The sequence below is a fragment of the Anabrus simplex genome, chromosome 2, assembly GCF_040414725.1.
Source record: "Anabrus simplex isolate iqAnaSimp1 chromosome 2, ASM4041472v1, whole genome shotgun sequence".
Lineage (NCBI taxonomy): Eukaryota > Metazoa > Arthropoda > Insecta > Orthoptera > Tettigoniidae > Anabrus > Anabrus simplex.
The window spans coordinates 644036830-644055049 of record NC_090266.1 but is presented as its reverse complement, the minus strand read 5'-3'; the positions used below and the strand labels follow the sequence as shown (position 1 = coordinate 644055049).

Genomic DNA, 18220 nt, shown 5'->3' with positions numbered 1-18220 from the left:
TCCATCTGAGCTCTTAATATTCATACACCTAGATTTCCTTTCTCCAAAGGTTTCCTTGATTTTCCTGTATGCAGCATCTACCTTTCCCAGGACCATACAGCCTTCGACATCCTTGCACTTCTCCTTCAGGCATTCTTCCTTAGCTACCTTGCACTTTCTATCCACTTCATTCTTTAATTGCCTGTATTGTTTTCTGCCCTCTTCATTTCTAGCATTCTTGTATTTTCGTCGTTCATCAATCAGGTCTAGTATCTCTTGAGTTATCCACTGATTCTTAGTTGATCTTTTCTTCCTTCCTAACATTTCTTCAGCAGCCCTACTCACTTCATTTTTCATGACTCTCCACTCTTCCTCTATAGTGTTTCCTTCAGCCTTTTCATTTAGTCCTTTTTCAACATGTTACTTGAAACAATCCCTCACATTCTTTTCTTTCAACTTGTCTAGATCCCATCTTTTTGCATTCTTTCCTTTCTTCAATTTCTTCAACTTCAGATGGCATTTCATGACCAACAAGCTGTGGTCAGAGTCCACGTCTGCTCCTGGGAAAGTTCTGCAATCCAACACCTGGTTTCTGAATTGATCATATATTATGAAATAGGCTTTGTCAACTAATATTAACAAGGCTAAATGTACGAACACCTTTTATTAAAATACTAACATTAAGCATTTCTAAGAATTCAGAGGTATTATAAAATGGATTTTCTATTAAACCAATCATCAATTTCCTTTTAAAGTTGCTTGTAGGAGTGGACTGTGCAGAATGTGGTAATTTATTAAATAATCCTTAACAACTGATTTTATGTGAGTGAGCAGTTTTTGACAGTCTATGAATTGAGAGGTCAATGTCTACTATGCCCCGAGTATCATACAGATGAATGTTTTCCCTAGTACTTTTTTTTTTTTTTTTGCTAGGGGCTTTACGTCGCACCGACACAGATAGGTCTTATGGCGACGATGGGATAGGAAAGGCCTAGGAGTTGGAAGGAAGCAGCCGTGGCCTTAATTAAGGTACAGCCCCAGCATTTGCCTGGTGTGAAAATGGGAAACCACGGAAAACCATCTTCAGGGCTGCCGATAGTGGGATTCGAACCTACTATCTCCCGGATGCGAGCTCACAGCTGCGCGCCTCTACGCGCACGGCCAACTTGCCCGGTTTCCCTAGTACTAAATTCTTTTATGTTTTTAACATATGTCAAAGAGACATAAATATACAAATTTATGATTGCCAGTATTTTAAGCTTAATGAAGAGAGGTCAACAATGATCAACTGCAAGAGCCCTACACATTGTGCGGACATCCTTTTTCTGCGTCATAAGAATATTATGTGTGCAAGAAGAAAGCCCCCATAATAACAGCCCATAAGTAATGTGTGACTGGAAGAGAGCAAAATATGCCATCCTTGGGTAATCACTATTAACTAAATCCCTCAATTTCAATATCAAATAGGTCTCTCGTGATATATATATTTACAAACATGATCAATGTGTGTTTCCCAGTTCAATTTGGCATCAATATGAAAACTAAAAAATTTGAGTGACTGACTGACTTTATGATCTTTGGATAAACCTAGTGTGAGAAATTGAGTTATATCATCAATGATTGCCAGAATGAATAAAAATGGAACAAGGACAGAGCCCTGTGTACACCAGTTGTAACTTTCTTCAAAGTGGAATACCTACTTTTAATCAAGGAAAACTGGTAACTGTTATTTAAGTATGACTTAATTATGTCAAGTGAGGGATACTCGACACCATAGTCTCAAGCTTTGCAAGTAAAATCACATAACACCAAAGAGATGGCCTGCTTGTTTTCAAACGCTGTTAATATCTGATTAACAATTTCAAGAGTAGTAGCAGCAGCAGCAGCAGCAGCAACAGCAGCAGCAGCAGTAATAGTAGTAGTAGTAGTAGTAGTAGTAGTACATTTACCTTGTTGAAACCCAAACTGACCGTCGGATAGGAGATTGTGAGTTTCAAAATAGTTACTAAATTGATTGTACAAAAGTGATTCAAATATTTTAGACATTATTGGAACAATTGAGACTGCATGATCGTTCTGAGGAAATTCTTTGTCTCCATTATTAAATACTGGAATAATTTTTAGAAATGTTAAGTAAATCAGGAAAAACTCAAAACTCTAAACACTTTTTAAAAATAAAAGCTAGAGGTTCAGAAATCAAATGTATTATTCTTTTGATGAGGTAATTTAGATATGACCATTTCAGAAATAACATATTTCCAAGGTTTTGTCTCCATATCATTAAAACAATTCTTTTACTGTGACATGTCTTCTGAGATATTCTATTAGCTACTAAATCCACCTTACTGACATAATGAAAGCAAAATTAATCAAATATTTTAATATCATGAACACTCAAATGAAATGCATATTTTACATCCCTGATTTAAAGAAATTCCCCAAATAGGGAAGATGTTACAGTTTCCAAACATATTTCTGTCCCTAGGCCACACGAATGTCCATTTCATCTTATTCTTCTACGCATTGGTTGGATATCTTCCCTTGCTGGGTTATTGCATGTTCTTACATTTCCCATCTGCTTTTTTAAAAATTTCTGCTGGCATTATCAATATTACTCTAACTTTATCCTTCACAAATTTAGCTTTAATATTTTCATCTTGTTCTTTTATAATTTCACATAATAGCTTTTTTACCACACTTCAGTTCACCCATTATTTCTTGAATAGTTCTCATTCTTTCTTCTTCAGTAAACATTTTCTTACAAATATTCAAGCTCTTTGGGTCTTCCCCATTGTGAAATTACCAACATTTTCCCCTGGTGTTGCAGTGGCTCGTCAGATAGATTGTCACACTTTTCCGTAATGTTAATGGCTAGTGCCCTATTGAGACACCAATGCAAAGCCTCATTTGTAGGACAATTCAGCGAACATTGCACTAGGGAAGACATGTTCCTCCACTTGTAAAAATGTCTGCCTTTGGTTTTATATCAAAGGCCTGAAGACCTTGAATACTTCAATACCCACAATCTGTGAAATTAAATTATGGTTTCCTTCTGGGAACTTAATTTTTGATTTTCTTACTGATTATTTTTTGCTTCAGTGTACCTTCTCCTGCTCTCTTCTTTGTTATTTTTCTTCCTCTCCACAATTCCTTCCTTTCTCTATTTTTCTTTCTCTTTGTCATTTTAACATAGTGTCTCTCTCTTCTTGTGTTGCCTTTCCTGAGGTTTCACCATATACCCTTTCTGCACCACTGACAAAAATAATGATAAAACTCTTCAATTTTCACAATTTCCATTTAATATTTGCTATTTCAGTTTCTCGCTTTTACCTCGATAACACGATCTATTTTTCAACAAACCCATCCTGATTTTACCAATTCCTTTACTCAGCAGAAAAGTGAATACAATAACATTGCTTTAAATTCAATATATGAACAATGAAAATCCATGGCCAGCAACCTCATGTACATGGGTATGTTTGAAAAAACTTATAACCAGCGCTGCTGTGGACTATTAAATTATTAATGATGTTACTGGTTTATGGTTCATGTTTGTGGGTTACTGTAGTCACGTCCTAGTTCATGAACCATGGGCAATGGCTGAGTGGCCTAGTAAGTGGTCCTGAGAGTCAGGATACCAGTTGCTATGGAATGGGAGTGGGCATCTCGGACATATTCTGAGTTGTGGCCCTCCTTGTGCTCAGGCGGCTAGGACTAAACAATTCACCGGTGGTCCATAACCCGTTAGAGGAAAGATCCTCACTTGGACTATGTGCAAGTAGGGCAGCATCCTGCTTCATGAATTTACCGAGCTCAGAACACTTTAAGCAAGCCTCGGACCTATGGGAGTAATGGAGTCCCACTCCCATTTGACAGGCGAGGGACTCCTTGGAAACAACTTGGCGAACGAAATGGAATTCGATGGGGAGCTATCAATATTAATGGGGCTTACGGAAGAAAGAAGGTAGAACTGGCTGAGTCAGCAAAGAGGATGCATCTGAATGTGCTAGGAGTAAGTGATATTCGGGTAAGAGGAGATAAGGAGGAAGAGATAGGAGATTATAAAGTGTACTTGAAGGGTGTTAGAAAGGGAAGGGCAGAGTCTGGGGTAGGGCTCTTTATCAGGAATACCATTGCACGCAACATAGTTTCGGTTAGGCACGTAAATGAGCGAATGATGTGGGTGGATTTGTCAGTGGGAGGAATTAGGACAAGAATTGTGTCTGTGTATTCACCATGTGAGGGTGCAGATGAGGATGAAGTTGACAAGTTTTATGAAGCATTGAGTGACATTGTGGTCAGGGTCAACAGCAAGGATAGAATAGTGCTAATGGGCGATTTCAATGCGAGAGTTGGGAATAGAACTGAAGGATACGAAAGGGTGATTGGTAAATGTGGGGAAGATATGGAAGCTAATGGGAATGGGAAGCGTTTGCTGGACTTCTGTGCTAGTATGGGTTTAGCTGTTACGAATACATTCTTCAAGCATAAGGCTATTCACCGCTACACATGGGAGGCTAGGGGTACCAGATCCATAATAGACTATATCTTAACAGACTTTGAATTCAAGAAATCTTTTAGAAATGTACGGGTTTTTCGGGGATTTTTCGATGATACAGACCACTATCTGATCTGTAGTGAACTAAGTATCTCTAGGCCTAGGGTAGAGAAAGTGAAATCTGTCTGCAAACGAATAAGGGTAGAAAATCTCCAGGACGAGGAAATTAGACAGAAGTACATGGATATGATTAGTGAGAAGTTTCGAACAGTAGACAGTAAGCAGGTTCAGGATATAGAAAGTGAATGGGTGGCATACAGGGATGCTGTAGTAGAAACAGCAAGGGAATGCCTAGGAACAACTGTGTGTAAAGATGGGAAAAGGCGAACATCTTGGTGGAATGATGAAGTGAGAGCAGCCTGTAAACGTAAAAAGAAGGCTTATCAGAAATGGCTCCAAACAAGGGACGAGGCAGACAGGGATTTGTACGTAGATGAAAGAAACAGAGCGAAACAAATAGTTGTTGAATCCAAAAAGAAGTCATGCGAAGATTTTGGTAATAACCTGGAAAGGCTAGGTCAAGCAGCAGGGAAACCTTTCTGGACAGTAATAAAGAATCTTAGGAAGGGAGGGAAAAAGGAAATGAACAGTGTTTTGAGTAATTCAGGTGAACTCATAATAGATCCCAGGGAATCACTGGAGAGGTGGAGGGAATATTTTGAACATCTTCTCAATGTAAAAGGAAATCATCATGGTGGTGTTGCAAACAGCCAAGCTCATGGGGAGGAGGAAAATGATGTTGGTGAAATTATGCTTGAGGAAGTGGAAAGGATAGTAAATAAACTCCATTGTCATAAGGCAGCAGGAATAGATGAAATTAGACCTGAAATGGTGAAGTATAGTGGGAAGGCAGGGATGAAATGGCTTCATAGAGTAGTAAAATTAGCGTGGAGTGTTGGTAAGGTACCTTCAGAATGGACAAAAGCAGTAATTGCACCTATCTATAAGCAAGGGAACAGGAAGGATTGCAATAACTATCGAGGTATCTCATTGATTAGTATACCAGGCAAAGTATTCACTGGCATCTTGGAAGGGAGGGTGCGATCAGTCGTTGAGAGGAAGTTGGATGAAAACCAGTGTGGTTTCAGACCACAGAGAGGCTGTCAGGATCAGATTTTCAGTATGCGCCAGGTAACTGAAAAATGCTACGAGAGGAATAGGCAGTTGTGTTTATGTTTCGTAGATCTAGAGAAAGCATATGACAGGGTACCGAGGGAAAAGATGTTCGCCATACTGGGGGACTATGGAATTAAACGAAGTTTATTAAAATCAATCAAAGGCATTTCTGTTGACAATTGGGCTTCAGTGAGAATTGATGGTAGAATGAGTTCTTGGTTCAGGGTACTTACAGGAGTTAGACAAGGCTGTAATCTTTCACCTTTGCTGTTTGTAGTTTACATGGATCATATGGTGAAAGGTATAAAATGGCAGGGAGGGATTCAGTTAGGTGGAAATGTAGTAAGCAGTTTGGCCTATGCTGACGACTTGGTCTTAATGGCAGACTGTGCCGAAAGCCTGCAGTCTAACATCTTGGAACTTGAAAATAAGTGCAATGAGTATGGTACGAAAATTAGCCTCTCGAAGACTAAATTGATGTCAGTAGGTAAGAAATTCAACAGAATTGAATGTCAGATTGGTGATACAAAGCTAGAACAGGTCGATAATTTCAAGTATTTAGGTTGTGTTTTTTCCCAGGATGGTAATATAGTAAGCGAGGTTGAATTAAGGTGTAGTAAAGCTAATGCAGTGAGCTCGCAGTTGCGATCAGCAGTATTCTGTAAGAAGGAAGTCAGCTCCCAGACGAAACTGTCTTTACATTGGTCTGTTTTCAGACCAACTTTGCTTTACGGGAGCGAAAGCTGGGTGGACTCAGGATATCTTATTCATAAGTTAGAAGTAACAGATATGAAAGTAGCAAGAATGATTGCTGGTACAAACAGGTGGGAACAATGGAAGGAGGGCACTCGGAATGAGGAGATAAAGGCTCATTTATGAATGAACTCGATGGATGAAGCTGTACGCATAAACCGGCTTTGGTGGTGGGGTCATGTGAGGCGAATGGAGGAGGATAGGTTACCTAGGAGAATAATGGACTCTGTTATGGAGGGTAAGAGAAGTAGAGGGAGACCAAGACGACGATGGTTAGACTCTGTTTCTAATGATTTAAAGATAAGAGGTATAGAACTAAATGAGGCCACAACACTAGTTGCAAATCGAGGATTGTGGCGACGTTCAGTAAATTCTCAGAGGCTTGCAGACTGAACGCTGAAAGGCATAACAGTCTATAATGATAATGTATGTATGTATGTATGTATGTATGTATGTATGTATGTATGTATGTATGTATGTATGTATGTATGTTACTGGTTTACGTCCACTAACTACTTTAACGGTTTTCAGAGAAGGTGACGTTCTGGAATTTTGAGCTTCAGGAGTTCTTTTTACATGCCGATAAGTTTACCAACAAGAGGCTGGCATATCTGAGACTAATAATAATTTAATCAGAATTCATGTACACTAGACGATGAGCTCCAATCAACTTTTGCAAATTCACAGTGCATCTTTTGCTATTTGCTTTACGTCGCACCGACACATATAGGTCTTATGGCGATGATAGGATAGAAAAGGCCTAGGAATGGGAAGGAAGCAGCCGTGGCCTTAATTAAGGTACTGCCCCAGTATTTGCCTGGTGTGAAAATAGGAAACCACGGAAAACCATCTTCAGAGCTGCCGACAGTGGGGTTCGAACCCACTATCTTCCGATTACTGGATACTGGCCAAACTTAAGCGGTTGCAGCTATTGAGCTTGGTCATAGTGCATCAGCCAGGACCTCAGATGTCCTCATGAGGCTAGATAATCCCATATCAGATCATATGATAACTCTTTACATTCTTAAAACTGTTGCAGATAAAATGATATAATTAATCACACATCTCAGCTGTGTGATCTCAATCAGATTTGAGCATGTATTTTTTGTGTTATTGTTATATAGTGTTTGAAAGAGGCAGAATTAAAGATTGAATTTTAAAAAAAGTTAAAAAGAAAAATTTGTTCTATTATCTTGACAGTTCTTCATGTTTTACTCAACATTGAGTGTGAATTCCAGTCATGCCTGTCCCATCCAGGCCAATTATGCCGCACAGAAGGCTGCTGTTAGCAAGCAATGATATTTCATGAAATTCTGACTGGAAGCGAGAGTGAAAGTGAGTCACAAATGTAAGATTATGAAGAGCTGTTTAGTTGTAATAGAGATAATCAGTCTAGCATAAGCAAGTAGTGAAAGCGGACGTGCTGAGTGGCGAGTACTGAGACATGATTGCAGTGGAGCATTATCGAGCCGCAATTGGAAGATGGCAGAGGAGTTTGAAGAGAAAAAACAACAAGAAGAATGGAGTGCAAGGGTGATTTGGGAAGTAGGAGTGAGGTGGTGTTGGTGGCAGCTGTGGTGATAGTGTTAATAGTTATTGAGGGTGTGGAATTGAATCCCAGCCCGAGTACAAGTGGAAATATCAGTTGGGATGACATCAAAGCCATTAAGGAGATGATTAAAGAAGTGTGTCAAATGGACCAAATCAGGGAAATGATACAGGATCAATCAAGAGAGTTTGATGACATGAAGAGGTGGATCCAAGAAAAAAATGGGTAAGACAATGTCCAAGATGAGAAGTAATGAGGAAAAAATTGTGCTATTGAGGAAGAAGGTAAAAAATCTGGAAGAGGAGGTGGTTAAATTGAAGAAAGAGGAAGCAATTAGTAGTCAGGAACGTATGAGGAAATGTAAATTTATATATGGTGTCCAGAAGGGTGCGAAGGAAAATAAACTGGACATAGTATACAAAGTGGTGGTGGTGATACAAAACAAAATGAAGATTAACTTCAGTGAAGCTGACACTGATGATGTAGAAACGGTAGGCAAAGTGAGAGGTCATAGGCCAATCAAGGTCAGGTTGTTATATACCTTGATGGCCGATATTGTAGTGAGAAACGCCGGAAATTTATAAGGAAAGAAAGTATGGGTGAAAAGAGACTTGGGGAGCGAGGGTGGCAAGAACCTGAAAATTTTAAGGAGATATCTAGTGAAAGCCAGGCACCAAGGAATGACAGCGTACATCACGGGCCAACAGCTGGTTGTGACAAATGGTAGATGGGTGAGAACGTGGACAGTGGCTAAGCTTCAAGAGATGGATGAGAAGCTCAAAGCGGAAGAGTGCATGGTGACGAGGCAAAGTGATAGACAGGTCGCAGAGCGATCGGAGGGACGTGACGAGGCAAGAGGCGGTCGCATGGCAGAGGTCAGTGTCCGGCACAGCTCAGGAACGGAAATGAGAATTGAGCAAGCGTTGGTGGAGAGAGAAACCGAAGAATCTGCAAGTACTATCAACAGTGTGCATGTGCATGTGCATGGTAAAGGTGAAGGTGAGCGAGAAGAAACAAAAGGAAGAGAGACCTTGAGCCAAGGGAGAAGTCTGAGTTTAAGAGACCTGTGGGGAAAGAAAACTGAAGGTGTAGAGGATGAGGCGGCCAAACAGCGTCTCAAAATGTAAAAAAAAATACGGAATGGAAGTGCAAAACGAGAGGGCCATAATAACAAGAAGTAAATCAAGTAATGTGGCAGAGGGGAGTAAAAATAAGGAAGGAAGTGGAGATGCAGGGGAGGTTAGGTTATAACTAGACTGGAAGATAGGATTTGTAAATATTGAAGGATTGTTAAGTAAGATGGGTAATGAAGAAGTAATAAAATTAGTGGAAAGTTTTGATATTGTGGCGCCCCTAGAAACACGGTTAGAAATAGGGAAGGTGTTAAGGTGGAGGGGTTTGTGGTCAAGTACAAATCAAAAAGAAAAGAGCGGACCAAGGGCAGGACGCCGAGGAGTATTGTTGTTTTAATAAAGGAATTAGTGAGTTAATTGAAGACATCAATAATGAGATCGAAGAGGTGGTCTGAGTCAGGTTCAATATGGTGAATGAAAAAAGGAAGAGAAAAGAAGGTATGCTTGGCTTTTCTATACTGTCACCCCAAGGGCTCCACATACGCTAATGAAAATGTTTTGAGGATTTTTTTTTCTAGTGGCTTCATGTTGCACTGACACAGATAGATTTTATGGCGATGATGGGATAGGAAAGGCCTAACAGTTGGAAGGAAGCGGCCGTGGCCTTAATTAAGGTACAGCCCCAGCATTTGTCTGGTGTGAAAATGGGAAACCACAGAAAACCATCTTCAGGGCTGCCGACAGTGGGATTCGAACCCATTATCTCCCGGATGCAAGCTCACAGTTTTGAGGATTTACTATTGGAAACATGTGTCATAGGTGGGAAATATGAAGAAGATGGGATGTTGCTATTCGGTGATTGGAACGCTAGGATAGGTGATCTTTGTCCAACGTACAGCAAAGAAGATAAGACAATGATGAGGGGATGATGTAACGAAGATAAAGAAAGGAATAGTTATGGGTTAAAACTCCCAGAATTATGTGCCGCAGGAAAATTTTATATTTTGAATGGCTGGAGGGAAGGGGATAGGAAAGGGAAGCTGACGTACATTACATCGCAGGGTGGAAGTGTTATAGATTTAATAATTAGCTCGGAAGACATGTTAGGGAGAATTAAGAGGATAGAAATAGGGGACTGGGTTGAATCCTACCATGCCCCGGTTTGGGTGATGATGGAAAGAATTGAGAGAGAGGAAAAGGAAGGAGAGAAAAAGAAGAGTGTTGAGGAGGGTAGAAGATATATTAAATACTAGCTGATGTACCCGCGCTTCGCTACGGGATTCTCAGAAAGACTCACTTTGTGGTTTTCCTAACTAAAGTCACATAAGTCATTACAAAAACGTCAGTAGAAATGTAGAGATTAAAAGCAATGTTATTACGTAAAATACTCAATCAAATGAAAAACTACACATTTTCTCACTTTTAACAAACAGTACTACGGTGCTGATCTAACAGTCCAAAGTTCCAGAGCTGGATTGACCAGGCCGCAGACAGCCGTGAACACTTCTCTGCCATTATTCCATTAAATATGCACACTTCTCATTCCAATCAGTGCCTCTAATTCCACAGCTACTTCTCGCCAATATTTAGGCAGACTGTTACACTCGTACGACTGGGTGAGTTGGCCGTGTGGTTAGGTGCGCGGAGCTGTGAGCTTGCATCCGGGAGATAGTGGATTCGAACCCCACTATCAGCAGTCCTGAAGATGTTATTCTGTGGATTCCCATTTTCACACCAATCAAATGCTGTAGCTGTACCTTAATTAAGGCCAAGGCTGCTTCCTTCACACTCATAGCCCTTTCCCATCCCATCGTCACCATAAGACCTAACCGTGTCGGTGCAACGTAAGGCAAATTTAAAAAAAAAATACACGGTATGCATCAGTAATTCTATCGGAGATGAGTGGCAACAGGAGACAAAGCAAATCACAACAAACAATGGTCAATGTAATGTTATTATCAATTTTATGAGCTTTCTATATTGTAGGCCTTCACATTTAGTTTTCTTTCGACTCTGATATTAGGGCGTATTATAAAATTATTTATAGGGTAGACTGTAGTTCCTTATTCTCCGACTTTACATGTCTACCAATTTTCATTAAATCCTGTTTACCCATTTTCTTGTAACTCGGCGCTGATAAGGACTTAGTAACAAAATTCCAAATTCATGAATATCTGTGATCATAGCCGGTAAATAATGTATAAGACATAAATGATTGGAATTATAATACTACATAACTAAAACATTATGTAGTATTTATCGATACGACCACTAATAACATAATTATTTGGGAATTAAATTTTAGGCCTACCCCTAAACTACCTTTTCATTCAGCGTGAATAACATTATTATTCCCCAGCTTTGCATACCGATTTTCATTACGATAGGACCACTAAAAACATAAATGTTTGAGAATTTCATTGCAGGCCTTCCCCTAAACTATCATTTTTCTCAGCGTGAATACAATTATTTATAGCCTAGACTCTAGTGACTTATTCCTCGACTTCCCCTACCAATTTTCGTTAAGATACGACTATTAACAACAAATATTTGAGAATTCAATTTTAGGTCTTCCCTTAAACTACCACTTCACTCAGTGTGAGTAAAATTATTTTTGGCCTATATTATGGTGACTTATTCCCCGACTTTGTATACCGAAAGGAATGAAAAGGGTGAATCAGCAAGATCTTAGTACGGTGATGTAGGTCACGACATGGAGCAAGCAGCCTTGTCGAGAAGCAATGAAATATGATTTAAGGACATGGTTGCTGTGCTCTAGCTCGTGGCGAGCAAGTGTAGCATGGAAGTAGATTAAGACTTGCTGATTCAACCAGGATTAGAGAAGCAGGTTATTTTCCTTTTGTTGTTTCATTGTGTATAACTTCCCAAAGGTTGTAAATTTTGCCGTTTTGCCAAGGAGGCTTGTTTATTAGGGTTTATTTGCAACTATTTAATATTTTATGTTTTATTTCAATGTTTTATGTTTTATATCTTGCTTTATTTGGTTTTGAGTTCTTGCTATTTTCTCCGTAGAGATTAAGGTTAGAAAACTGAAAATCTGGAGAAAATAAAGATACTTGTACTGATAGTAGTGATAATGACAGTGGTGGATATGAGCAAAAGGACAGCAAATTAGAAAATTCTTAAAGTGATGTTGTCAGGCTGGTGTTGAGTACATACATCATACATACATCTCCATTATAGAATGCCATACCTTTCAGCATTCAGTCTGCAAGCCTCTGTGAATTTACTAAATGCTGCCACAATCCTTTATTTGTGGCTAGTTCTGTGGCCCCATTTAGTTCTATATCTCCTATCTTTAAATCGCTGCAAATTGAGTCTAGCCACCCTCGTCTTGGTCTCCCTCTATTTCTCTTACCCCCCAAATCAGAGTCCATTATCTACCTAGGTAATCTATACTACTCCATTCACCTCACATGAACCCTCCACTAAAGCCTGTTTACGTGTACAGTTTCACCCATCAAGTTCATTCCTAACTTAGCCTTTATCTCCTAACTCTGAGTACCCTCCTGCCATTGCTTCCACTTGTATGTACCAGCAATAATTCCCACCACCTTCATGTCCGTTACCTCCAACTTATGAATAAGATATCCTGGGTCCACCCAGCTTTCACTCCTGTAAAGCAAAGTTGGTTAGAAAACAGACTGATGTAAATACAGTTTTGTCCGGGAGCTGACTTCCTTCTTAAAGGATACTGTTGATTGCTACTGCAAGCTCACTGCATTAGCTTTACTACACCTTGATTTAATTTTACTTACTACATTACCATTCTGGGAGAACGCACATCACCCAGTAAGTGGCTGTGCGGTTTTGGTTGCATTCGGGAGATAGTACGTTCGAACCCCACTGTCACCAGCCCTAAGGACGATTTTCCATAGTTTCCTATTTTCACACCAGGCAAATGCCAGGGCTGTACCTTTTTTTTTTGCTAGTTGCTTTACGTCGCACCGACACAGATAGGTCTTATGGTGACGATGGGATAGGAAAGGCCTAGGAGTTGGAAGGAAGTGGCTGTGGCCTTAATTACGGTACAGCCCCAGCGTTTGCCTGGTATGAAAATGGGAAACCACGGAAAAACATCTTCAGGGCTGAAGACAGTGGGATTCGAACCCACTATCTCCTGAATGCAAGCTCACAGCTGTGTGCCCCTGACCGCACGGCCAACTCGCCCGGTGGGGATGTACCTTAATTAAGGCCATGGTCACCTATTTCCCCACTCCTACCATTTGATGCCATAAGACCTATCTGTGTTAATGCAACATAAAGCAGATTGTTAAAAAAAAAAACACACACATCCTAAATATTGGAAATGATCTACCTGTTCGAGCTTTGTGTTCACAATCTGACATACAGTTCTCTTAAGTTTCTTACCTACGGACATCAATTCAGTCTTGGAAAGGCTAATTTTCATATTACACTAATTGTACATATTTTCAAGTTCCAAGATATTACTCTGCAGGCTTTAGGTACAATCTGCCATTAAGACCAAGTCATCAGCATACGCCAGATTGCTTACAACATTTCCACCTAACTGAATCCCTCCCCACCACACAATAACTTTCAGCACATGATCCAGGTAAACTACAAGCAACAAAGATGAAAGATTACAGCCTTGTCTAACCCTTGTACTGTAAGTACCTTGTACCAAAAACTCATTCTACCATCAATTCTCACTGCAGTCCAATTGTCAATATAAATGCCTTTCATTGCTAATCTACACTTAATGTCACAGTCCTCCAGTGCGGCAAACACCTCTTCCCTCAGTACTCTGTCATATGCTTTCCCTAGATCTAAGAAACATAAACATACCGGTCTATTCCTCTCATAGCATTTTTCAATTACCTGGCGCATACTGAAATTTTGATCCTGAAAGCCCCATTGTGGTCTGAAACCACACTGGTTTTCATCCAACTTCCCCTCAAACACGGGTTGCACCCTCCCTTCCAAGATGCCAGTAAACACTTTGCCTTGTATACTGATCAATGAGATACCTCAATAGTTGCTGCAATCCTTCCTGTTCCCTTGCTTATACACAGGTGCAATTACTGCTTTTGTCCAATCAGAAGATACCTTACTAATATTCCATGTTAGTCTTATTACTCTAAGAAGCCATTTCATCCCTGCCTCCCCACTATATTTCACAATTTGAGGTCAATTTCATCTATTCCTGCTGCTTTATGACAATGGAGTTTATTTTCCATCCTTTCCACTTCCTCAAGCGTAATATCACCAACATTCACGTCGTCACCAGGGAGATGTGATTATACATCGAGAAGATTTTCAAAATATTCCTTCCACTTGTGCAGTGATTCCCCGGGATCTATTATGAGTTCACCTGATTTACCCAAAATACTATTCATTTACTTTTCCCCCCTCCCTTTTTAAGATTCTTTATTACTGTCCAGAAAGGTTTCCCTGCTACATGACCTATCCAGATTATTACGAATATATTCCTACGACTTCTTGTATTCAACAACTATTTGCTTTGCTTAGTTTCATTCATCTCCTTACAATTCCCTGTCTGCATCAGTCCTTGTTAGGAGCCAATTCTGATACGCCTTCTTTTCATGTTTACAAGCCGCTCTCACTTCATCATTCCACCAAGATGTTTGCTTTTCCCCATCCTTACACACAGTTGTTCCTAGGTATTCCTTTGCTGTTTCTACTACAGCATATTTGTGTGTCACCTATTCTCTTTCTATATCCTGCACCTGCTTACTGTCCACTGTTTGGAACTTTTCACTAATCATATCTGTTTAATCTCCCTGTCCTGGAGATTTTCTACCCTTATTCATCTGCAGACAGATTTCATTTTCTTTATCCTAGGCCTAGAGATACTTAGTTCAATACAGATCAGGTAGAGGTCCGTATCATTGAAAAGTCCCCAGAAAACCTGTACATTCATAACAAATTTCTTGAATTCAAATTCAGTTAAGGTGTAGTCTATTACGGATCTGGTGCCCCTACCTTCCCACGTGTAGCGGTGAATAGCCTTCTGCTTGAAGAATGTATTCGTAACGGCTAATCCCATACTAGCACAGAGGTCCAGGAAATGTTTCCCATTCCTATTAGCTTCCATATCTTACCCACATTTACTCATCACTTTCCCATATCCTTCAGTTTCATTTCCAACTTTCACACTGAATTCTTAGAGGGGCATGCCAATCCAACTGATGAGCCCAAATGGCACGTCTAGGCGAAAATCTGCAAATGCACACAGCCTAAGCACCCAAAAGCTGGTTCTATTCCTGTCATTTTTCTCACATTCAAATCAATTAGCACTATCCTCTTCTTGCTGTTGACCAGACTACAATGTCATTCAATACTCCATGAAACTTGTCAACTTCCTCCTCATCTGCACCCTCACATGTTGAATACACCAAGACAATTCTTGACCTAATTCCTCCAACTGGCAGATCTATTCACATAATTTTCTCATTTACGTGCCTAAGAGAAACTATGTTGTGTACAATAGTATTCCTGATGAACAGTCCTACCCCACACTCAGCCCTTTCCTTTTTAACACCCATAAAGCACACTTTATTATCTCCTATCTCTTCCATGTTATCTCCCCTTATTCGAATATCATTAACTCCTAACACATCCAGGTGCATCCTCTTTGCTGACTCAGCCAGTTCTACTTTCTTACTTCTATAATCCCCATTAATATTGATAGCTCCCCATCGATTTCCATTTTGTTCACCAAACTGTTTCCAAGGAGTTCCTCGCCTGTCAAATGGGAGTGGGACTTCATTACTTTCGTAGGTCCGAGGCTTGCTTAAAACATTCTGAACATGCTCAGAGAAAATTATGTGAAACAGGATGCTACCCTCACTTACACATACTCCCAGTGAGATCTCTCCTCTGAAAGGTTAGGGACCACCAGTGGACTGTATAGTCCTAGCCGCCTGAGCAAAAGGAGGGCCACGACTCAGAATATATCCAAGATGCCCATTCACATTCCATAGCAACTGGTATCCTGACTCTCAGGACACTTACCAGGCCACTTAGCCATTGCCCATGGTACACGAACTAGGACGTGACTATAGTAATTCACACCAAGAATTATCTGGGGATGAGTAAAGAACTTGAAAAAATATATGTGTAAATACTGAAATTAAAAAAAAAAAAAAAAAAAAAAAAAAAAAAAAAAAAAAAAAAAAAAAATCCTAAGGTAAGATTCATGATTATTTCAATTTATAAATTAAAGTTTGCATCACAATCTACATACAGTGGTAACTAATAAGTTGAAGTTTGCATGAGAACTTATGAACAGCTCTCACCCAGCTAAATTAAATATTAAATTTGGGCATGCAAAGGTCTAGAAAATTGTACGTCAATGGGTTAAGACATTACCTGTAAACATTGGTGAAATACTGTTTTGCAGCAAAGGACCAGAGGCAAACGCAGGATAGGTAGTGTGAAAGATATATACTATAGTATGTTAATGACATGATGACAATTTGGCAATTTCGTTTCGGAGAAAAGAACAGTAGATTTTTTTTCAATTTGCTTTATGTCGCATTGACATAGATAGGTCTTATGGTGATGATGAGATAAGAAAGGGCTAGGAGTGGGAAGGAAGTGGCCATAGCATTAATTAAGATACAGCCCCAGCATTTGCTTGGTGTGAAAATGAGAAACCACGGAAAACCACCCACGGGGCTGCTGACAGTGGGGTTCGAACCCACTACCTCCCAGATGCCAGCTCACAGCTGCGCGGCCCTAACTGTTCAGCCAACTTACCCGGTAGTGGATTATTAATGATGATGATGATGATGATGATGATGATGATGATGACGACGACGACAATGACAACAATTTCTTCTTGTTTCTTTCAAAATACAATTCCACATAATAGTTGCTACCATAGTTCAGGTCATCCATTATTTACTGAATGAATAGTTCTCAGTTTTTATCCTTTCTTCAGTAAACTTCCTCTTACATAACATATTCAAGCTCTTGATGACTTTCCGGTAGGAACTGTACAGCCAACTTGCCCGGTAGTGGATTATTAATGATGATGATGATGATGATGATGATGATGATGATGATGATGACAATTTCTTCTTGTTTTTTCCAAAATACAATTCCACATAATAGTTGCTACCATAGTTCAGATCATCCATTATTTCCTGAATGAACAGTTCTCAGTTTTTATCCTTTCTTCAGTAAACTTCCTCTTACATAACATATTCAAGCTCTTGATGACTTTCCGGTAGGAAAAGGTGATGCTCCATTCAGAGGTAATAATGCTCAGGGGAACAGTAGGTGTCACCCTTGCCAATTGTAGAAGAAATTAAGACATTCGGCCAGGTAAGCATTATCAACACTCTACGAGAGAGAAGAATCTTGTGTTATGGCCCTGTGCAGAGAAGAGAAGAAAGGCATTTACTGGGAAGAATAATGGTGGAGCAGATGCAAGGAAGAAGACGCTGTGGAAGACCAAACTGACTTTGGACTGGAAGATCAAAATGGATATGGCAGAACTTCAGCTCACCATTGAGGATGTCTAGGACAGCGTACTGTAGAAATGTTGAATAATAATAATAATAATAATAATAATAATAATAATAATAATAATAATAATAATAATAATAATAATAATAATAATAATAACAACAACAACAACTAGCTGAAACCCATCAAAACATGACAGTCAAATGGGGTAAATATTTATTGAAAGATTTCCTTGTACGGCATACCTTGTACTTCATTTTTTTACAATTTTCTTCACATGGCACCGACAAATATAGGTCTTGCAGCGATGCTGGCATAAGAAATGGCTAGAAATGGGAAGTAAGCGATCATGGTTTTAATTAAGGTACAGCCCCAGCATTTGCCTGGTGTGAAAATGGGAAATCACAGAACCTGCACACTGGGGCAAAACGCTGGCAGCCAGGAATGAGTTAGCAGGAAAATTTTATGTCCAATAATGGACCATTTATATTGGTATTATAAATTTACTCATTCGGGACAAATATTTCAGGTTCCCTATGGGAATCAACATCTATATCATTGTATTATATGTCGGTGAAAGCTGTGGGGGGCTATATCTCAGACTTTCCAGAATTTACGTTTTAGAATGACAAGTGTATGTTGCTCAAGTGAATATATTTTTAAAACAAGTGTTAGAGTCAGTGAACACAGTATTATGAGGTACAGTACCTG

General features: G+C 39.6%; 1 protein-coding gene across 1 annotated transcript in view; it reads right to left on the bottom strand.

Moving 5' to 3' along the window:
* The window catches only part of LOC136863623 (KICSTOR complex protein SZT2), an 874751-nt gene that overhangs the window by 633209 nt on the left and 223322 nt on the right, over positions 1-18220 (bottom strand). The window lies entirely within an intron of this gene.